This window comes from Zalophus californianus, chromosome 10 (genome assembly GCF_009762305.2).
Source record: "Zalophus californianus isolate mZalCal1 chromosome 10, mZalCal1.pri.v2, whole genome shotgun sequence".
In the NCBI taxonomy this organism is placed as follows: Eukaryota; Metazoa; Chordata; class Mammalia; order Carnivora; family Otariidae; genus Zalophus; species Zalophus californianus.
Window position 1 is genome coordinate 22,710,289 of NC_045604.1, and position 24,341 is coordinate 22,734,629.

General features: G+C 36.0%; 1 long non-coding RNA gene across 1 annotated transcript; it reads right to left on the bottom strand.

Annotated features, from left to right (window-relative positions):
- Nucleotides 1-242: 242 nt before the first annotated feature.
- LOC113932860 lies at nt 243-23,915 on the bottom strand. Its single transcript, XR_003523150.2, has 5 exons — nt 23,864-23,915; nt 20,721-20,968; nt 6,283-6,866; nt 916-1,030; nt 243-395 (listed from the first exon to the last, which is right to left on the bottom strand). It is a non-coding gene; the product is annotated as an uncharacterized LOC113932860 (long non-coding RNA).
- Between the last annotated feature and the right edge of the window lie 426 nt (nt 23,916-24,341).

Below are 24,341 nucleotides of genomic sequence, written 5' to 3' on the forward strand. Positions count from 1 at the left end.
ATAACAGTGGGTTGGAGGGGGGCAGCAATAGGACAGAAACAGGCATTTTGGAAATATAAGAAACAGTTTATGTAGCTTTCTTGGACTTTATCACTTGCTTACCCCAGATTTATATAAACCACACTGACTTGATGAAGGAATGGTGCTAAGAATGCCTTAATTTATGGTTTTGTTGATCAGATTATTCACAATTGATAATGGAAAGCTTGGGTCCCACTGTCATGTTACCTTATGATCAGGCATATGGTCTCCGCTAGTGTCTGATAGCAAGCCAAGAACAGTTTTCCATCTCTAGCAAATGCATCTTACTAGGATCTCTACCAAATATAAGTCATTTCCTTCTTCGAGGTTCCCATGAGCATGATTCCATCACGGTAGTGGACCAGTATAATGTCCTGTGGGAGGATGAGGTAGTCAGTGTTTCTGTACACTACCTTATAACCAAGACTGAAGAACTAAAATAAATCTGAAGTAGGATGTTTATATTCTGCTGCTGCCCCTGCTGCTTTCTCTGTGCTTTATGGCAGATTTCTAAAGCAATGCCCATTTAAAGAGTTGCGTAGAACCTGCTAGGGGCTCCATAACGCACTCAAGTAAGGACAAAGCACCTGGAAGAACAGTTTTTTATCAAGGTTAACATCTGCTTGCACTAATAATTTATCAAGATGCAATCTCTTTCAGAATATCTAAAATGAAGACATTATATATCCAATTAAATAGGTATTTACTAAGATTCTTCTAGGTGCCAAGGACTGGAAACCTGGGTAGACTCTCCCAAACTAGGAAATTATGCAGAAACAAAGGACACAATTAAGCCTGGCTATCAGGCTTGAACTCCCCAGGCTGCTTTGGCCACTTCTCTGGGACTCCACCCAAGTGCAGCAAGACATCTGATGGCACTTATAGTGGACTTACCTCCTCCTCTTGGAATTCAAAACTGGGACATGAAGCACAGAGCTTTTTCTCATAGATCTCTCAGTATGTCAGCTGTGTCTACATTCTCTTTAGTTCTTCACTCCTCCCACCCCAGCTTGATTAAAAAAAAGGAGATGAAAACAATCTTGGTTACATTATAGGTTATCATATTGCATTATATAGAATGTTTAGAACACAGAAGGCAGTCAGAAAATATAAATTTCCTGGGGTGCCTGGGTGGCTCAGTCGGTTAAGTGTCCAACTCTTGATTTGTGCTCAGGTCATGATCCCAGCGTCATGGGATCAAGCTGTGCATCCAGCCCCACTGAGTCGGCTTGGCTCTGCACTGGGTGTGGAGCCTGCTTGATATTCTCTCTCTCTCCCTCTCCATCTACTCCTCCTTCAACCCTCTCTCCCTCTCTTGAAAAAAGAAAAAAAAAAAGACCTTTCTTTATCTGCATGTCCATTTTAGAGTTATTTAGTGTCAGGGAAGAAGACTTTGCTCTGTGGTCCTTCTAGCTGGACTTAGAATCAAATTGACACGAGACAGAGTAACAGAAAAAAATCAAACTTAATAGGCGTACATATGGGAAATCCATACAGACACAAAATTCCAAAGACAATGGGGCAACATGAAGCTTATATGAGCTAAGGAGAGGGGAGGGGCCTGAGGATTCAGAGGGGAGAATGCTTATTAGCAAGAAGGTGAAAAGAGATGTTTAGAAAAACAAGGTTGCCCTATTATGTGGATGAGTTCCTGAGGTAAAGGGGAGGTTCTCTGTTAATAGTTCTATTCCTGTTGCAGGCTTTCCCTTCCGATGTAAATTTAGGCAGCTGTGGGGGAGGCAGAGAGCTTTTTCTGCAACTAATGGGTTTTAATTACTTTGAACTTGAAATAATCTTTGTGCCAAAGTGGCACGTTTTGGGGCATCTCATCCTGCACTCCTTCATTTGGTATCTCAATTTACTTATGAATTTTCTTCATGTTAAACTATTTAATGCAATCCCGTGTCTGGTCCTGTGTTCAAACTTGCATTTCTACGTTTGAAGGTCTGGAAAAGAAAATGTGAGAATAATACCATTTTGTATTAAGATCATCTCACTTTTGTATACTTAAATTTTCAAATAATTACAAAATATGCATTCTGAAGAGGAAGAAACATGAAGTGATGTTTCATTTTATGAAATCAGTTTCTAAATAGAAACTTTTTTCTTAAGCTCTCTGCCCAACATGGGGCTTGAACTTATCACCCTGAGACTGAGACACATGCTGTACTGACTGAGCCAGCCAGGCACCCCTCTTAACAGGGACATTTTTAAAAGAAAAAAAAGAAAGAAAGAAAAGAAAAGGAATAGATGCATAGTTTAACTGTATAAAATACCACAGTTTATAGATGATCATTTGGTAATAAAATTTTACTAAAAGGACTTTTGTTATAATTTGGAAGGGAAAATAATATTTGAGAAGATCAGAAATTAAGCTATAAAATTAAGCTGGATAAATGTTTCATAACAGTTGAATGGCATAAAATCAACGATATTTTAGGATGCCCTTTAGAAATACAAACCGGATAAAACAGCAATTTCTGTTGGAAGGAAAATCAAATTCTCCCACTCTAATATAAATGAGCAGGGGATTTCTCTGAAAGCTTTTAATCCACTCCAGCAGTCAATCTTCTTATAGAAAGAGCTGTCCTGTTATTTAGACATTCAAGTAAAATTCTACCTAAATTAATAGCGACTGCATTGTAATAAGAAAATAAGAACTGGTTTATATGTGTAAATTCTCCTTTAATTATAGAAGGAGTGTGTGATAAAGTCCATTATAAAACAAAAAAATGTTCCTACTTTTAGCAAGTCACTTCTAATCAGGGTATATAAATATTTCTTTCTGGTTTTACTTTCCTAGTACAACCCACATAGTGTCGATGGGTAGAAATTTGAGAGTGGCCCCTCTCCTTTATTCAACTGATAGAAAAACAACTCAGGGGGCGCCTGGGTGGCTCAGTTGGTTAAGCGACTGCCTTCGGCTCAGGTCATGATCCTGGAGTCCGGGGATCGAGTCCCACATCGGGCTCCCTGCTCAGCAGGGAGTCTGCTTCTCCCTCCGACCCTCATGATCTCTCTCTCTCTATCTCATTCTCTCTCTCAAATAAATAAATAAAATCTAAAAAAAAGAAAAAGAAAAAAGAAAAACAACTCAGTAGTGAAATAGTCTTTGGTCTAGGCTCTGGGACTACACGATGTGGCCTCACTATTCTTTATTCCATGTAATAGCCTTTGTGCCTTTCATCCTCTCTCCCTCTCCTCTCTCATGCCCTCTGGTATCCATCACTCCATTCCCCTCCTCTGATCCCAGTGCTCAAGATGTAGGAAATGGTTAGGGTTTGGGTCAAGAAAGAATTCTTAAGATGTCTTCAGTGCAAAAAGGTGGTTTTATTAAAGCTCGGGGACTGGACCCCATAGGCACAAAGACCTGCGCTGGGATTGTGATGAGTGGCTGATTACATACTTTCAAGTTGGGAGGGGGTTAGGGATAGTATAGGTCTCTAAGGAATTTGGAAGTAAGGTTTCCAGGACCTTAAGGGGCTAGCTATGGGTCGGAAAATGTCATTTTATTGCTGTCTAATAAAACCTTAATCCTGAGAGTCTTCAGATGTGCATTGGTGGTTCATATGCTTGGGGGATGATTTCCAATATGTATCTTGAGGGGTAGAGATAAAGGAAGTTTCCAAAGGAATTTTTATGTGTTAAAGTAGACTCCCAGGATCCTGGAGGTTGGGCTAAGATTGCCTTTTGCCCTTAGCAAACTATTAACTTCTAGGCAGCTGAGTTCCTAGAGGAATGTCACTCTGCCTGTTTCAAGGACTTGTCCGTGGTCTGTAGGCAGTAAGAAATGTAATTATTTTTTTCTTTTGCCTGTTTTCCACATCACTCAGGCATAATAGCCATTTACTTACATGTAATTATGCTACTTGATGTATTGGGTTCATATTTTATGGGGGGTGGGTAATAAGAGGGGAAAAAATGAGATCCTAATCTGGTCTAACTCCAGGTGATTTATCTGTATAACAGATACATTATATTTCTAAGTTTACCCTCCTGAACTACTTTTACCCGTGGCCTAATTTTAAAATGTCCCTGTTGGATTTCTTCCTGCCCAAGAGTGCATTATCAAAATTCGACTACTTTTATCCAATCTATAAAGAAATAGGAGTTTTTTAAACAGCTTACTTGCTGTATGTTTTACATAAACTGAGTTAACACAAAACAAAACTGTTTCTGAAATAGACTACATTTCTGTCAGAAAAGAGAGTTCACTTTTCCAGAGGCTCTTTTTTAATTTCCTGGTTAACTTTTCTTCGTTTATCTCACTATTCTTTTTTTTTTTTTTAAAGATTTTATTTATTTATTTGTCAGAGAGAGAGAGAGTGAGTGAGAGAGAGTGAGCTCACAAGCAGGGGGAGCTGCAGGCAGAGGGAGAAGCAGGCTCCCCCGCTGATCACGGGACTGGATCCCAGGACCCCAGGACCTGAGCCAAAGGCAGACACTTAACTGACTGAGCCACCCAGGCATCCCTCACTATTCTAATTCTTGAGATTCATGTTTTACCAGCTCTCAGTCTTTCGTCTCTCATCATTATTATAGTTCATTATCAATCAGCTTAAAATATTTTCTAATTTCCACTGTAATTTTTTTCTTTAACCTTTGGATGGTTAGGTAATATATTACCATCCATCTCTTCTCCCAAACCTACTCAATATCAGGGAAAATTTATTTGCTGTACCCTGAAAGTGGAGATGGGAAGGATAGTTTTCTATTTTCCTTGCACTGAGGGTGTATCTTTTTTATCTTGTATCTTTTTTGAGTTAACATTGCACTGAACCAACTTGAGTTTGCTCCTGGATCCTAGTCAGAAACTGTATCAGGTTGAGTTGTTGCACAAAGTAAACTATTTGCAGCAAATAAGGAGATCATGGGGAATGGCTTCCAAAGCTGTGACTCCCCAAGAGAGGACTTCCTTCTGTTTAGGGTTAGGATGAATATTTAGATAGGGAAACCTTGACATCCTATGTGGAGGTGGGTGTAAGATCACACATGTGCCTTGAGGAAATACGTGTATATATACATGGTAAATTATGTAAATGAGGCTGAGGCTCCTCCTGGGGTGGAGATTTTAGTATTACAATGAGGTAAAGGTAATTGTGTTCCAGAGGTCTCTCCATGGTCCTTCTGCAGGTGCGAGCCAGGTTTAGCTTAAATGGTCTAGGTGGTCTGGGCCAGCAGGAGATTTTGTCAGGGCAGTTGCCAGCACCTAGGGGGTGGTTTGGGGTTTCATTTGCCTGAGTTAAGAGGAAGGTCAGAAAGAAGAGCTTAGAGGAAAATGTAAAACAAAGGTTAGTGAGTCCAAGCAGATGGGCAGTCTTGGGGTCTAACTGGTGACAGCTCTGGGTCTCCTATTATACCTCTACTTAGGCCCCGGGATTCAAACTCGTTCTTGTCCCTGGAGTTTTTTGAAACAGGAAATGCTATAAGACAACTGCAGATTCAGTGTTTCTCATGCCTTCCTCTGTTCTTGCTCTTACCCAAATCCTGAACTGGTGATTCCTTAACATATTGGCATTTCTTCATTTTTCATTAAAGAATTTTTAAAAACATGTTTTACAAAGAATCTTACTTTTTTATTCATGAGATTTTGTTAAAATATTCCAGTCCATAGTTTTCTCCCTGCTTCCCAAAGAAAGTACATTTACTTTTTTTTTTTTTTTTTAGTTCTTCAATCAAGAGATGCCGGTGGACTTAGAATAGGATGTTAGCCAAGTGATTGATTGGAAACTGAATAAATGATGCTTATGATACTGCGTGGAGTTAGGGGAAAATGGGGGAAGGGATGGAAAATAAAATTTCAAGGAATGTCACTAACACAAAATTTTATATATATCTTTTCTTTTTTGCATTCGCTTTTTTGGAACACACCTGTATTCTGTTCATATTTCATGGGATATGATGTCTTCTACCATTTTATGCATACTATTCATAGTTTCATGAACTTTTCCACTGTGTCTTTCATTGCCCTATATTCATTTGAGGATTTTTTTGTTTGTTTGTGTTTTATATCACTTGTTAGATTTTTGCCCCTGACTGATAATCCTTTGCTGTCAGATAATAGTCAGATCTAAGGAGCTCATTTTAAACTTTGGCTATTTGGAAGGGGACTTATTAATTGTTGGGTCTGATTAACGGATAATAGGGAGAAGACCATGTCTTTAGGTAGTGTTTTAATGTCAGTCTCTGTGGATTTTCTTTGTGGGCTGGCCATTTCTCTAGAAAGGAAGACTGAGTTAAAGAAAATCCTAGATGTCTTACTGTTCTATTTGTAGGCTTTCATTCAATCCTGCTGCTTGTGTCAGTGTGCAGGAGTTCTCATGTCTGATTGGTGTCCATGTTGTAGAAAATCTGATTTTCAGAATCTTTGTAGAATAAACATTCCAAGCTCTATCATCGTGGAGAAAGCACAGTGGAGAAAGCATCGTGGAGAAAGCACAGTTTCTGTGCTACACAAAATAACAAAGGAATCCAGAGTTCAAGTGATTCTTATTCAAAGTTTTAACACTTCAGTTTTGTAATTCTATCTCACATGTCCTCTGTGTCGGTGGCTGCTAATTTACTACTAAAAATTCATAAACTGGCCTTATTGATTTTTGGAATAAAGATGAATTTTTTAGTTTTTCTTGAAACTAGGAGTAATTTTTTTTTTTTTTTTTTTTTTTACTAGTGAGATGCAGGTGGTTATGTGTGACATTTCCAAAGCATCTGCTTTAAAATTGCTAACTCTACCAGATTAAAACTTTTTGCTGTTTTTGTTCTTCCATTTTCCAAATTGCTACGTTGATGTGATGACTTTCAATCATCTTGGATCGTGAGGTAAACCTGAGGAAGGAGGCCAGACCCTGGAATGGTGGAAAAGAAAGTCGGAATCAAGATGGCTACCACCGTATAAGCCCTAGACTGCCTACCCCAGTTGTTGTTTTTTTTTTTTCCAAAAAGAAAAATAAAATTTAACTTTGATTCAGTAATTTTAATTTGGAATTTTACAATTATATATTGTTGAGCTTACCCTAACTCAAAATTACTTTCTTTTTTTTTTGTTATGTTATGTTAATCACCATACATTACTTTCAATGACATTTGCTGCTTCCTCTTCCTGAGCCTTTGCTCAGTTCTGTGACACAACTGTGTGAAGAATGTTATAAAATATATGGAGGCAGAGATTCAGGATTGCTTCTAGAGGGACACTTGCCAAAGACTCCACCCTTTTCTTCCCCACTCCTCATAAATACCCTATTGGTCATCCTAATATAGTGCTCCTTGGGCACTTGGAACACACTTGTCTCCACTAGCAACACAGATTTTGTGTCGATAATGGGGAGTGGAGTACTCTGCTATTGTCCTCTACTCATTGGCCTTGCTCTATGCTTCTTGCCTCAAGAAATGAATTAACCCTGCTCACTGCATCTGCTGTCTGTGCTGACTCAGGAGATTTGCCATCAGACCAGAATTCATACCTGCCTCTCAGAAGGATGCCCTAGATGAGAATGGGGACACCTTGGTCCACTTGGGCTGCTATAACAAAATACCACAGGGGTGCCTGTGTGGCTGAGTTGGTTAAGTGACTGCCTTCGGCTCAGGTCATGATCCTGGAGTCCCTGGATCGAATGCTGCATTGGACTCCCTGCTCGGCAGGGAGTCTGCTTCTCCCTCTGACCCTCCCCCCCTCATGTGTTCTCTCTTTCATTCTCTCTCTCTCTCTCTCAAATAAATAAATAAAATCTTAAAAAAAATACCACAGACTGTGGCTTATAAAAAATATAAATTTATTCCTCACTGTTCTGGAAGCTAGAAGTCCAAGATTAGCCGTGCCAGCATGGCTGAGTGAGGGTCCTCTTTCAAGTCATAGACTTCTCCTTGAATCCTTACATGATGGGAAGTTTCTAGGGAGCTCTGTGGGCCTCGTCTATAAGAGCATTACTCCTTTCCATAAGGACATTACCCTCATGATTTAATTGCCTCCCAAAGCTTCACTCTAATACTATTACATTGAACATTAGCATTTCAATGTATGAACTTTGGTGTGGGGGGGGCAAACATTGAAACCATAGCATAGGAAGTACCTAATCTAGGGTTTCTGATAGCCTAAACCCTGCCCAGCCAAATAATTGGAAATGTCTGCTCTTCAAATTCATCACCAAATGATCATTCACAGATAGTCCAGCCTTAGAATACTCAGTTTTCCTTACAGTCCTGACAGTTGGTATTTCTACAAAACACTTTCTGACCTCTTTCATATATGCTTAAGCTTCTATCTGAGATATACTTTTGCTACCTTGTTCAATTAGGAAATGGTGAGTCCTCCTTGAGGGCCCAGTTCTAATTTTTCTTCCCTTCTAGTGTTCTGCTTAAATCTTCAAGTTGAATTTACTGATTTCTTATGTGTTCTCTTTTCATTTCATATTAACCAGGTAGATAAAAGTTACAGAATCATTTGATGATACCACATTGAAACCATTATGGGTGGGATGAGGGTGGCACCTTCAGTGCCCTAGACAGAATTTCTTTAAGTTAAGGAAAATCCACAGAATCTATAAGAATGTAAAACAAAACAAAACCACATTTATTTAGTTTGGGTTTGAGATGTGCATTACAATCTTCTAAAGGCACAATAAGAATTCTTAAATAATCAATATTGATTTGTCTGCCCTTTTCTATTATCATCACTAGCATCAGGTTTCCTCCCTGGTCAGGACCTCAGTTTTTTATCTTTTTCTATGAACACACCATGGAGAATCATAGAGCATAGTCTTCTTCTAGCACTGCCCATCTGTTCTTCTACCTTAGTTCACTTATATCCATATGACCCTTAGCCACAGGCACCTTACTTTTTCTTATATTAGCTGCCTATCCTTATGCACACTCAGCTTTCTTTCAATCCTATGGAATAGAGAAGGAAAGGTGAGGAAAAATGCATCTTCATGTGAATTTGCCCTCATAGTGTTTTCTTGAAGATGATAAGGCTTCTTTATATACTGCCCAGTTTAATAATCGTCTGGTCATCTTTAATATGATTTTTTATGATAAAAGAGGGTCTATACTTGACCATAATCTGAATTTATGCTTGACTCCAGAGGAGGGAGAAATAGGAAGCAGTTAGTTAGTTGATATGCTAGTTAGTTGAATTTTACCTATTGGATTGCTGAGAATCTTAAAGGCAAGTACTATGTCCTATTCATGTTTACATTCCTAGCATCTAGCATGGTTAGATGCTAGGAACCTTAAGGTCCTTCATATAGGTTTCCCAGAATTTAAGAACATATTTATTATGTATATATAATACATTTTTAATTAGTTCAAAATAAGTTGGGTTTATGTTAGCAAACAAAAATGTCTGCAGCACTTATAAAATTTGAAATTGTCTAGTCAGAGGTATTCTTAAATACCCATTAGAAAAGCATGAAGTTTGTAAAAGAGTGTGTATTTTAGTTTGTAAATTCTTTACATAACTAGAATGAAGAGCTTCTTTTCAGAATAAAAACTTGACACCATGTTAATCATTCAGCCAAATAGTATTTTGAGTGCCCAGAGAAAAGTTATGATAAAGTTGCTAAAATATAAATTTGCCTTTTTCTCTAAAGCATGCTTACATGTCACTCTGACATTTCCTTGTATTTTTTGATAAGATGTCTGGTTACAATGGCATGTACTAAAAAAAAGGCACTTACATTTTTATAAGAAAATTAATCAAAATATCAAGGTATCTTCCATTTTATGGTACTAATTTTACTGTTGTTCAGGAGGACATACACAGTGTTACTGTATGCAGTATTGCCAACAATCTGGTTTGGTGTTTAAGTGTTCAGCTGACTTTTAAATATGTATCCAGCATAATTCAAAAAACAAAACAAAAAAAAAACAAATAGAAAGCATGTATATTTGTTCCTAGGTGCATAGATAAAGTGCACCTTTTAAATGGTCACTTGCAAATAGTCATTGAGAACTTACGTACTTTATTATGTTCTAGGTTTGGATCTATACTAAAAAGTTTCAGCTTCTATTGCAGGTTGGATTCCCTGGGATCTCTAAGATAGTTTTCATGTAGAGGCTTCTATAAGGAATTCTGAAGTGGGGATGACCCTACAAAGTTGTCCCAAATTGGAGGAAAGGAGGCAAGAATTTTTTTTACTCCAAATAGATCAGTCATTGGATGCAAGCCACCCTGAGAAGGGGGCATGCCATCCAGTAAGGTATTCTTTTCAACGAAGGCAATCACCAAAAGTTGTTGATAGTTAAGAGCTATCTGCCAGCAATACTTACCTAAGCTAGGGAATGTAAGGATAGATGATTGCTTGCTTGATAGATAGATGATAGATAGATAGATAGATAGGAGACAGATTCTCAGTAAATTATTTCACCTGTCTCTCTGTTTATTTTAAGCAATAAAACATAAATTACAAAAATTTATTCTTATTGATAAAACAGAAAGGCCTAGATTATTCCTTAGTGGGCTATATTATTCTTTTAGTGCACTAAAATTTTTAAAATAGAAACGGATTCTGTCTTGGTAGTTTTATGTGAATGGTTCTATGTGAGTTGGCCAAGTTAATGGATTTGACCCTTCTTAGTAAAGGTAATGGACTGATACCAAAGCTTAAGTAGAAATAAAAATCTAAATGTCTATGTGAAATACATATTTGAATATCCAGCTGGTGATAACATCACTCTAAGTTAAAATTAGTTCTAGTTCCTCAAAATGTATGATTTTGACCTTCTCCATAGTTCCCTTCTGCAATTCATTTTATCTTTAATGAAAGAAGAATGTTAGACAATTTTTAACACTCAAGAATCATGGATTTATGTCTTTTATATATTTTACTTTGTAGCTCAGCCAAAACAGTCAAAATGATTGAGTAAATTATATTTATAGTTCTAAACTATATAATTATTTTCTATGACTTTTAATCAGATACATTTGTAGTTAACTTTGTTGAATATTATTTTATTAGTAGCCCTTGAAATTTTCTGAATTTATTCCAACTCAATGGGACACATTGAGAATAATAAGCCAATGTTATTACTAAAAATTAAAATAATTTGTATTCTATTCATTAATACTATATACAGTTCATTAGCAATTTCAGCATTAAAGCTGTTTTATAGACCATATCTGCCATACAACCTGCTTTTTTAAAGTGTAACATTTAAACAAAAGAATTTGAATAAGTGTGTAAGTAATGTTTTGTTTTGTTTTGTTTTTAAAGATTTTATTTATTTATTTATTTGCTAGAGAAAAAGAGAGAGAGCACAAGCAGGGGAAGCTGTAGGCAGAGGGAGAAGGAGGCTCCCCACTAAGCAAGAAGCCCAGTGTGAAACTTGATCCCAGGACCTTGGGATCACGACCTGAGCCAAAGGCAGGCGCTTAACTGGCTGAGCCACCCAGGTGTTCCCAAACAATAATGTTAATAAGTAATATTAACTTCCAAATATGTTTGCAAAAAGAGGAAATTCTAGGAAATGATGCTGAAATTGAAATAGGTATAGATTACCAGTTACTTTCACCTAAAGTTAAGTTTTTCCTTGAAATTGCTATTACCGAAACTTGAAATGTATAATAGTAGATCAGAATATATTCTCTAAAACTTTCTCGATGCTAATGCCAAGAATGGAGAACGTGGTAGGTTTCCTTTCCAAACTCCAACAAACATATCTGACAGGCCTGGCAACTCAGACAAATTTTGGAAAGCACACAAACTCTCTCACACACAATGGCAGTTAGAAAATGAATGCATTCTGCAAGCTTTTTCATTGCTCTTTGCCAATTTGCAAATAGTCCCTTTTTATAGATATTTGGAATTATCTTTGCATGCAAAATTTAAACATTTTTGAGAACATGTATGGTTTTTAATGATATTTCTATGAAAGATTGTAATTAGGACCTCAATTATATAAGGAAAAGTAAAGGTAAATACATGTTTATATTATCAGTTATTAAAAAAAACTATGAACAGCCATCAAATTAAAGAATATATCAATGACATTTCAGATAGCTAGTTTTTTTTTAAGATTTTATTTTTATTTGACAGAGATAGAGAGAGAGAGAGTACAAGCAAGGGGAGCAAGAGAGGGAGAAGCAGGCTCCCAGCAAAGCAAGGAGCCCAATGCAGGACTCGATCCCAGGACCCCGGGATCATGACCTGAGCCGAAGGCAATACTTAACCATCTGAGCCACTCAGGCGCCCCTCAGATAGCTAGTTTTAAAGCACTGAATATCTGACTATATATGTAGACTATCTTAAGAAATGAAATATTCATTATTTTGTGTTTTCACTATTATGACATTCACAGAAATAACTGAAAGTTCTGTAAGACTTTTAGCTGATTTAGATGATATTACTTACTTAACAAGTGTACAAATAGAACTAATGTTCAAATATATAGAAATTAAGTCCATATCATCTTTATATCAAAGAGACACATATTAAACTTTAATAAGAGGTTTATATGAAAGAAATGAGAAAATGTTATTTGATATTTGTTTTCAATATGTATCTTTATGTTACATACACTTTTAAGGTTAAAAATAAACAATTTGCATATAAATGAGCATTATGTAGTAGTTTGCATTTAATTCACAAGTTATTTCTAAGATGTTTTCTTTATAATCAATTGATGTTTACCCCAAACTACAAATTAAAATATTCTCCAACACTGACTTATTTTTTACAGACTTTTCAATTAAGTTTCAGGGATGACTAAGCAAAATAAATTGCTGCTACCAAAAGTCAATTTAAGAGTTTATTTTTTTCCTTTCATTTTCCAGTAAACAATAAACTATTTGAAATATAGAAAAAGATTAAAACAAATCAAAACATATGAAAGATTATAAAAATTAAACTATAACTCATATATTAAATGTTCACAGAAATAAATGTTCTTTAACAATCAAAAACTCTGAAATAATGGAATTTCAATTTTAAATGAATTCTTTTGAATAATTGTAATATTAATTTACTTACATTCTAATACAGAAATTTTACAAAAAAATATACTGTGTGTGTGTATATGTGTGTGTGTATGTGTGTGTGTGTGATGTATTTAAATTTTATCCTGTCTCACTTCATAGAATTTCTGGGATCCATGGTTTGATGTTTTTGATGTTTTGGGAAAATTTTCAGACATCCTGTCTTCAAATCTTGTATCTATGGGAGTCTTTTTCTCCTTATACTGTGAGATAATACAATTCTGTAAGAGGTTTACATGTGTGCCTGGTGATTTTTTGGCTCTTTTAACTAAAATCCCTCTCCTTTCCCCTCTGTTCCCTTCATCTTCCTTTCCTCTTTCCTTCCCACCTGCCTGCCTACCTTTTTATAACATTTCCTTAAGTTTACTTTGGGACAATTCACTATTAATATTAAAAAAGACTATGACTTCTGAGACTTAGAATGGCTCCAGAGTCACCAGTTATCTGTAGGCAGAAAGTGAACTCAGAAAGTTGCTTGGCAGCTAAGGAGGGCAACTTTTCCAGTGTCCAGTTACTTTATGGCAAAAATGGTAACGAAGGAAGATGATTCACAGAGAGGGTGGAATACAAAATCTACAGAGATTAATGAACCATGTTCCCCTTTCAAGGGACAAAACTAGGGTCTACTCAAGAAATATTTTTTCTTATTCCCAGGGCAAGATGTCCCCTCAATGTCTTCCACAGGAAGAGACACTGTGCTCATTGTGCTCAGGACCATTCTGCTGTGTTTCCCATCTCCCTCCCCGACTGCACATGGCACTTTCTATTGTTGTTATAGTGTTTCTATTTCTCTAATTAGACCAAATTCATGATGTTGATACCATCATGTAAGGAATTTTTGTTTTTATTCCACTGTGAGGGGATGAGTGATTTTTATTTAACCCATCCTCCATCCTCCACCCCCTTCCCCTCTGATAGCTATCAGTTTGTTCTCTATAACTGAGAGTCTGTTTCTTTTCTTTTTTAAGATTTTATTTATATATTTATTCATTCATTCACTTACTTATTTAGAGGGCAAGCGAGGGTAGGGGCCGAGGGAGAGAGAGAATCCCAATCAGACTCTGTGGGGAACGTGGAGCCCAACTAGGGGCTTGATCCCAGGACCCTGAGATCATGACCTGAGCTGAAATCAAGAATTGGGCTCTTGACTGAGCCACCCAGGCACTCCAAAAGTCTGCAGAGAACCTTTTTCTCTCTCTCTCATATTTTTATTATTTTTTATAATTTTTTGAAGATTTTATTTGTTTGACAGAGGGAGAGATAGCATGAGAGAGAGCACAAGCCGGGGGGGGGGGGCAGGCAGAAAGAGAGGGAGAAGCAGGCTCCCCACTGAGCAAGGAGCCTGACAAGGGGTTTAATCCCAGGACCCTGGGATCATGACCTGAGCCTAAGGAAGATGCTTAACTGACTGAGCCACCCAGGCGCCCCTCTCTCTCATATTGTTAATGAGAAAAGGAAAGTGAACTGAGGTATTTAATAAATTGAAAGAGGAATGGTTGTAGGCATTAGTACTGTGTACAGACATTTCCATTTTTCTTTATTCAGGCATGAGATAAGATTGTACTTGCTAACTCCCCAGATGTTAAGTTTGGCTAAGTGATTTACTGTAGCCAGTGAAATGCAATTAGAAACACATTGGTCACTTCTGCTAGAATCTTGAAGATTCTTAAAGGGGTAGCTATGTCCTAACTTTCCTTCCTCCATAAACATTCATTGCATTTCTAGAAGAGTTTGCTCTCAGAGTCTGGTTACTAGAGAACAACACAGAATATACACCTACCTGAATTGTGTATGCGCTGTGAGACAGAAATAGATCTTTTTTTTTTTTTTAAACACAGATTTGGGGTTATTACTTATTACAGCAAAATATAACTCATCTTTACCTGATAAAATTATCTTCCCTTTTGTATCCTCAACTTTCTTTACACATAAAAATTTCCCTAATTTTTGGTATGTACTGTGATGTTATTTATTTAAACAGAGCTTATTTTTTAATCAATACCTTAGGAATATAAATGCAAACACAAACATATACGTATATACTGAAATACACATCTGAAATAAGAAAAAAACTAGTTTTATATTAAGTAAAAATGTATATGTTAAAAGAACCATTTCTTTGATAGAAAATTATTAAATATTTTAGAGCATATTTATATTTAAGCACAAGTTTGATTTTTTTAAATAGGTTTTCTCCAAAAGTGTCAGTGTCTGGCTTGTGTTCTCTGTAAATACGATGAGACCATTTTTTTTTCTTTTTTGTTTCATTTCATCTGTAAATTTTTTTTTTTAAAGATAGTCAACAGAACTATTTAGGGGAATACTTTGGACTAAGCTCAGGTTCATAATTCTGTCTCCCCTCTAATTTCCCACTGTGATATCTGAACAAGAAAAATAGCATAACCTGACATTGGAACCGAATAATGTCATAAGAAAGGTTTGCCTCAGGGGCACCTGGGTGGCTCAGTCATTAAGCGTCTGCCTTTGGCTCAGGTCATGATCCCAGGATCCTGGGATCGAGCCCCACATCAGGCTCCCTGCTCCGTGGGAAGCCTGCTTCTCCCTCTCCCACTCCCCCTGCTTGTGTTCCCTCTCTGGCTGTGTCTCTCTCTGTCAAATAAATAAAATCTCACAAAAAAAAATAATAATAAAAGAAAGGTTTGCCTCAGTAACAGAGCTTAGGATAAGGACCATCTTCTTTTCTTTTCTTTTTTTTTTTTAAGATTTTATTTTTAAGTAATCTCTACACCCAATATGAGGCTGGAACCTACAACCCCAAGATTAAGAGTTGCACATTCCACTGATCCAGCCAGGCCTCCCAGGACCATCATTTTCCAGGCAACTTGTGAAGTCCTAGCAGCAGATGTGAGAGCATCTTAGCACTACACAGAAGTGGCTGTCCTTAGTAGATCCCTGCAGTTCATTTTCAGAATGGTCATCCAGCATTGAGCTCAAAGATAGACAAAATGGGAGAGTATTCAAAGTAACTAGGAGATGACTGACTCTCCCAGATTTCATGTGTAAACTCCCGACAAGGGTAGCCTCTCTGCCTTGCTCAACAAACACTCGCATCTTAGCAGAATTTCTCATGGACTCCCCACCTTTGCACCAGCCCACTTGATCAGAAATGCACCTCTTGTCATGTATCATGTTTTAATTTACTAGAACTGAGGCCAGTGAAATGAAATCACTAGTAAGATAAATACAAAATAGGACCCCCTGTAATTATAGAAACTTGTGTCAAATATCCAAGACAATTCTTGAAGGAAAGAAAACTAAAGTGTATAAATATGGAGACATGGACAAAATTACATGTCTAGGTAAATGGTAAAGCTCAAATAAAATATTAAAAATATTAAAATTTAGTATGGGTTTTAATGCAGCTTTTATTTCTTATACTTGGAATTAATAGTTAGGAATGGAAAGGAAAATAACCATTGAAAATTCAAACTACATATTATAAAACCTATAAAGAGATAAAACAGAAAAGCATAAGATTCAGAACAAAACTCAAAATTTAGAAAGGGCATAAAGCCCCAAATATCAGCTTATCATATTATTGGTTAGGAAATTATATCATAAACATAATTTCTCATGAAATTAATATATATCTTTTGCAATTTAAATCAGGATACCAACAGAGATTTTTCTTTAATAGGAAGTGCATGAAAACCTGACGCAAAAATTTTAAGACTTTTTGAAAACGAAATGTGACTATTTTCCAGTGTCATTCTGCCAGTTCCCGGGTCAGTTTTCCCCTTGGTATTTTGACACTAGGGTTCATGATCCTAAACACTATGTAATGTAGATTACCGTGTAATTTGCTGTTTCTGGAGTTACAACTGAAGAACTATTATTATCAGATAAAACTTCATTATCACTATCATTATTATTTTTAATATATCAAATATCCTTCCTAAGTATAATAGGTTATGTGTTGGTGAGAAATATGTTTCCCATGCCTTTAGTTTTTCATTACTTTGGGAGAAGCATATTTGCTCCCCATTGCCAACTTTATAACTGCCTCCCATTTCCCAAGCCTTTGCTCTGTTTTTCTTGGTACACAGCTGCCCAGCTACATTCTCCTTCTATTTCACTTAGATGTGGTCAGGTTGACTATTTTTTCCTCCACGTGGGCTTGAGCAGGAGGGAGCTCAGTAGCTTCAGGATTATGTTTTAAAATAATATTTTCTCTAGACAAACTCTTCCCTTTTTCTTCACCTGGATGTATCTGGCTATGATTGGAGCAATCTTAGTTGTTGTGTGTATAGGGCTGAGATGCTCTGCTTAGCCTGGATCCCTGGATCGTAATGTCACAGAGACTGACCATTCTCATTGATTAGCTGCGTTAGAGAGAAAATGATATCCTATGTGAGGCACTGTATTTAGGCATGGGTATGCACAAACAGGCAAATTTAGTAATTATCCTGACTAATATATGCTGGAAATCACTAATCCCCTCAGAGATTTTTACACATTTGAATACTTTCGCTTGTCCTTGAGAAATGGCAGCTCTAGAACAAAGGTATACTACAGCTTTTCAAAAAATAGAAATGTATAAAATTCTCAAGCGGGCTTCTAATAAAGTCCACTTATTCATTACTATGAAGTTTGATTTCAATTATGCAATGTAATGTCAACAGTTTTCTTAATTGATATTGATATCATGATAAAGATTTTAGACACATTTTAAAATTTTACTTTTTGTGAGAACATTTGACATTTATAAATTGGAACTTAGATATTATTCCTCCTTTTTTTTGCTTGTGTTATGCTAAGTGGTATGGCATTTTTCTCAAAAAATAGTTTTTTTTTTAAAAAATAAAATCATGTTTTCCTTGAATAAGAAAAATTATGTTGGAAAAAACTAATACATATTCCACATTTTTTTCACTTGAAACCAACAGGATGTCCAGTACCCAGAACCTTATGCAATAATGTATAAGTTGTATGCCTAAATTGTAATGTTGTTTTTGCAGGATTGCTATTTTTAGTCATACAATAATGCAGAAAGCTACTGAATATTTTTGGCTTTTCCAAATCAATATTAAAATTATATATTCTTTGAAATATAAAACATGGTACAGAATAACTCCATTTTTATTATGGTTACAAATTATTTAATACAGCATTTAGCAGTAGAATGATAGTGTTATAGATTATTTGCTATGACTTTACTACTAAAGAAGTTTCATTATAAGAGGAAGTGTTGTCAAGATTTAACAATTATTATAATTTTTCCATATCCATCACTGGCATTAAATTGACTAGGCCAAAATTGCTGAAAGAAAATCAGAATCAAATTAAACTTGTTACCAAAGTAGATAATACAGAAGAACCACAATGAGCAAGCTAGATTTATTTTTTTTAAACTGAACAGACTTCCATATAATTTTAGAAGTCATTTCAATTGCCTTTGATTTATTACTCCTCTAATCTGTACCAGGATTGGCAGGACTTTAACCGAGATAATGCACACAACATGAGACTTATACAACTACAGGTTTATGGTATATGAACAAGTCCCAAGCTAGTCCTGAGCTGCTGCTTCTAGGATGCATATCATAGTGTGGCACAGGAATTCCTTGGCCTGACAAATTCTGGTTTTTGTTTGTTCTCCATTTTATATAGAAAGATTTTGAACTTTCATATCTATGACATGTCATAAAGAGGAAAGTGATTCCATAGAGAAAATGCAGCTACCTTACTAAAGGATCAAAGAGAATACCGATGTGGGAGATTCAATTTAGAGGAGACAGAATAGTAGCACTCATTACACAGGCATAGACAGTATTTGCCACCGCATATTGGAAGCAGAGGATCCTGAATAAAACAGCTGATAAAAGATCCATTGCTAAAACTATATTTTGAAAAAAGAAATCATAAAGCAAAGATACAAAGCATGCAACAAAGATTTCTGAACAAGAAAATAATGTGGAACAAAAACAACGTAAGGCAGAAGAAGTTAACCGAGTCAAGAACACAAAAACTTTCATTGCCACACTAGTTAAACTTTTTTGACGGGTCCTTATTAAAGAACCAGAGTCCTACATCACATCTATTACAGATTTTTTACATTGTTGCCCATAAGTATATTTAATACAATATGTATAATTCTTTGGACAAAGAGGAGTTTAACATTCTTAACAAATTTTTGCATGTTTGTGTGGATCACTGGTATGCAACACTGAGATCAAATAGGTCTAAAATTCTCCCCATCCAAATTCAGAAACAATGGAGATTTAGAGAGAGAAGTTAAATATATAGAATCAAAATTAACATTAATGGCAGCTAAATTGGAGATGTCTTAAGAGTGCAATTAAATACTCTTTGCCTTTCCCACTTTCCTGCTGCTGGAGCAGGATGCTCAGGATCCTTCTTTGGAGTCCAAACCTTGCAGCAATCCTTATAAAATATCCTTCCCTTCCTCTTCTGTGCGATTCTCCTTGGTTCCTCTCAAGTTCCCCCTTCACTGGTTGGAGCCAATAAATGTCATTTTGTTAGATTGCAAGTTGTTCTAGTGGTCTTTGACTTGTTAAGCTTTATTAGGATTAAACTCTAGTCACCTACTATTGAAGCTGTCTAAATTTATTTACCTTTTTGGATTGTTTCTCTTCCCTGGATTGTTTCCATACCCCCTACTAGTGATTCTTGCCTACAAACCCAAGCTACTTTCCCTAGAATCCTTGTCTCAGAATCCACTTCTGGGCTGGGGTGCCTGGGTGGTACAGTAAGTTAAGCATCAGACTCTTGGTTTCAGCTCAGATAATGATCTCAGGGTAGTGGGATCAAGCCCTGGCTCAGGGTCCATGCTCAGAGTCGAGTCAGCTTAAGACTCCCTTTCACTTCCCCCCCAAAAATAGATAAATAAAATCTTTAAAAAATACATTTTAAAAAAAGAATCTACTTCTGGGGAACTCAAACTAAAACACTATCCATGTAGATAGGCAAAGAGGAGAGTGTTTTAATTCCCTAAGGGAAATAGTAAGAAATGTCTTATTAAAATGATAGACCAATAGAGAGTGGATAATAAGAATGATTCCATATCTATGCCTATAAGACTGGTGAAAAAAGAATATTAGTTGCTTGTATTTCAGATCAATAGTAGTAGAATACCAGGATGAATAGCATGGAATAATAATGGATGACATACTTGGTAGGCTTCACTGTGGTTTAGTTTTTATAGATGAAGATACAGGTATTCCCTGTGGTTTGAGTGATTTTTAGGGAAGCCAGAGGCAAAGTGAGATTTTTAGAGGGAAGTCCAACAGAGCAGTAATGTCAACATTAACAACATGCAAATGTCATACAATTTATCTATTTTTATAATACATTATAAAATCAAAATGCAAATCGGTATGTTGTTCCTCTTCATTTGTAGTAAGGCAATGTAATAGATAAAATTTAAGTCTTTTAATCAAGCAAAGTACATAAGGCATGGTTTTCCTTTAGTAAGTGTGTAGGTGTGTGTTAATATCTGTTTTTTCAGCTTTTGAGAATAATCAGAATCTCAATAAAAATAGAATACCGTGTTAAAAATTTTTCCAACATATTTCATAAAAGTTAATATATATAATGCTAATGATTAATTGGTCCTGAAGCTACCTTGTACTGCTGATGCATCATCATCTGATGTCTGTTAATGATAAATAAAAATTATTGAATAACTTAATGATTAAATAACTGTGGTGGCATATTCACTACTGTTCCTATAAAGGATATACATTCCTACCTGCCCGTATGTGACTCTCTGTGCTTCCCTATGCCATGGGCATTAGGCTTGGCTGTGAATTGTCTTTGGACTGATGATGAATCAGAAGTACAAGGTAGGCAAGATCCGAATAGAAGCTTTAAGAAACATTGAGAGGTTCCATACGCTCTCTTGTTTTTTCCCTCTGGTGTCGGAATGACTTGTCACAAACACAGGTGTTTCTTCAATCTGCTTCTAGACTGAAGAAAGTATGTGGCATGTAGATGCACCTGTAGTAAACCAATCAATAAGTAGAGCAAAAGATAAAGAAATCCATGTTGTTCAAAGCAACTGAAACTTGGTGGTTGTTTGATACAGTAACATAACCTGGGGTAAACTCAATAAATGAGTGACTGGGATAGATATTTAATGGTGTTTATCCACACTGCTTCTGAAAGATATCAAGTAAAACGTTAATCCACACATTCCATCCAAACAATCTTGAGACATTTGATTTCCTTTGAAATCTTTCCACTTATATTTTTAAAAAACAGCTTTACTAGGACATTACTTTCATTCAGAAAGGAAGATAGAAAGCTGTAAGGGAGGTTTTTGGTTCCCTGAGATAACATTAAAGAAAACTTCTCTGAAACAAATCTTTCCATTGTCACTTTGGCAATGCACCATGGTAAGATTCCAGATGGATAAGGAGCATGGCTTTCTTTTCTAAAAAGGAAGATGGCTATTTTTGAAGGATTAAGGGTAGATATAAGGGGCTGGGTGGGGAACAACATGTGATCACAGAAAGAATAGTGTTGGCCTTTTATGATGTCAGTCGATTTTAGAACTAAATGCATAGGAAAGTTGAATTTCTAGAAATATGTGTGTGCTTGTGTGTGTTTATGCCTGGCAACTGTTTGGAGGTTCTTCTCAAAATCTCAGGGTTATGGACCCACTTTAAGATTCCTAATGTAATCTGTATGCTTAGGAATGTAATATATTGGTCAAAGAAAATACAGTCTCTGACTTTTTATGGTAGTTTGATTTAGGACCTTTTGGCTTTGTGATTGTGTGAAAGTAATTTGCATTCAGTAGAAATTATACTTGAATTTTGAATTTTGATCTTTTCCCAGGCTAGTGATCTATAGTAGGGCATTCTCTTCTGATGCTGGGCAGCTCACAGTCAGCCATGTGATCACAAGGTTAAACAATCTCTACACTTATAACCATTCTGTGCCCATACAGTCACTCTGTTTTTCACTTTCATTACTGTATTCAATAAATTACATGAGCTATTCAGCATTCATTATAAAATAAGCTTTGTGTCAGATGATTTTTGCTCAACTGTAGGCTACTATAAGTGTTCTGAGCACTTTTAAGGTGAGCTAGGCTAAGCTATGATGTTCAGTAACTTAGGTGTATTAAATGCATTTTGACTTATGATATTTTCAACTTATCTTAATAGGTTTATCAAGATGTAACCCCATAATAAGTTGAGAAAGCTCTTAGTATTCACTTCCTAGATACATAAAACTTTTCTATGATGATATTCATTGGAACAGTAATTCATGACGATACCTTTTCCTCCTAGATAACTTGTTTTTTCCAGTCTTTTAAGAACTTCAAAGTTGTTTGTAAAATAGTATCTCATTGTGGTTGTAATGGTTTTAAATTTTCTCCAATACTGAAAGAATGGTTCTTCCTGAGGTTATGGTTTATGTCTAGGTTATCCTGCCAGTTTGCTTGCTAGTAGCTTATTGTCTTAATATAGTTTTTAAGTCAAGAATCTGTAGTTTGTTCTATAAAGTCTGGATTTTGAGGGGCTTAAATTATTTCTAAAACTTCTATCACAACACAACAATTTGTCCAAGCATAACCATTTTTGCTTTTATTTTAATAATGAATAAAAGTAGCCTAACCCACCACCACACATGAAATTTTAAACAATGCCACTAAATTGCAGCTATCTATATGTTTCTCTCCCATCTTATCAACCTGCCTTCTTTCACTGAAGAAATAATTACTTCTTAATTATCCTTAATTTTTTATCATGCCCTTTATATTCATATATGTCTCAAAACACACACACACATGTGATTTTGTAAGAAAAATGGATTACTAAAAATATATATTATTATTAGTCATTTTAAACTTAATGTAAAGAAAATCATATAGGGGTGTCTGGGTGGCTTAGTTGGTTAAGCGTCTGCCTTCTGCTCAGGTCATGATCCCAAGGTTCTGGGTTAGAGCCCCGCATCAGGCTCCCTGCTCGACAGGGAGCCTGCTTCTCCCTCTCCTTCTGCATGCCACTCCACCTGCTTGTTCTCTCTCTCTCTGTCAAATAAATAAATAAAATCTTTTAAAAAAGGAAAATCATATATATATTTTTAAAGATCTTATTTATTTATTTATTGAGAAAGAGGGAAAGAGAGAATGGGGGGAGGGCCAGAGGGAGAGAGAATCTCAAGCAGACTCTGTGCTGAGTGCTCGGCTCGGCTTTACCTTTTGACTCTGAGATCATGACCTGATCTGTAGACTTAACTGACTGAGCCACCCAGGTGCCCCAAGAAAATCGTATTTATAAAAATTATTTTTCCATTCAATATTATAAAGATTCATCCATGTTTTTGAATATTGTTGTTTTACTCCTTTTCAAGTTAGTATTATGTTCTGATCTATTTATATGTATCTCTGTTTCTGGAAGATTTTATTGTTTCCAGATTTTCGCTATTGGGGATACTAAAAGCACATTCAGACAAACACATAAAAAAAGAGGTTACCACTAACATTAAGATATTTTCTTAATACAAACTTTCAAACTGATAACACTTGTGTGTCTAAACATTGACATAAAATATTTTGAATTATAAAAATTCAACAGAAAACCTAAACTCTAGGAAACAGTAGCATATGAATTAGGAAATTGTTTTCCAAATTTTAAGTATATTCTAAAATCACTACATTGAGTAGATAGTATTATTGATTAGATTTAGATTAACTTCAAATGTTAACATTTCCAACACAATAACCAAAGGAATAGAAGTATAACATAGATTGTAACAAGTATAACATAGTATAACAAGATTTCTAAATCTTGATCTTTTGTGATCTCTTTACAATTTTCATTAAAGAGTATACTCTCAGTTACTAAGAATAAAGGGACATAGTTTGGTTATGAGTGATACCTATATATCAGTGAAGCAGGTTTTCATCCAGGAAGTTTACCCCAGTAGATTGTAATATGGGTATTGAAGGATTCTGGGAAGATGATGGAATAAGAAGCACCAGGAATATGTCTCTTCACCTAGGCAACAGTTGCACTCGCAGAGTCTGCCTGATGTAACTACTTTGGAACTCTGGAGTTTTTTTGAAGGCTTGCAACTTCCAGGGGATGGCTTGGATGGTAAATCATGATTCATTTTGGTCAACTTCAGAATTTATCCCAGGATCAGCAACCTATCCACCACCTGTCAGGCCTGTGGCATGAGGCCTTGCACCTGTTCCAGGAGCAGCTTGCACACAACTTGTGAGACCTAATTGGGCCAAAAGGACCTTGTTATCCAAATATCAGAGATCTGTGCTCTGATCCTGGATTGTTGCTTCTCATATCAGAGGTGCAGACTAAGAGGCAAGTGGCCATCATTTTACACCTTATGTGGCAAG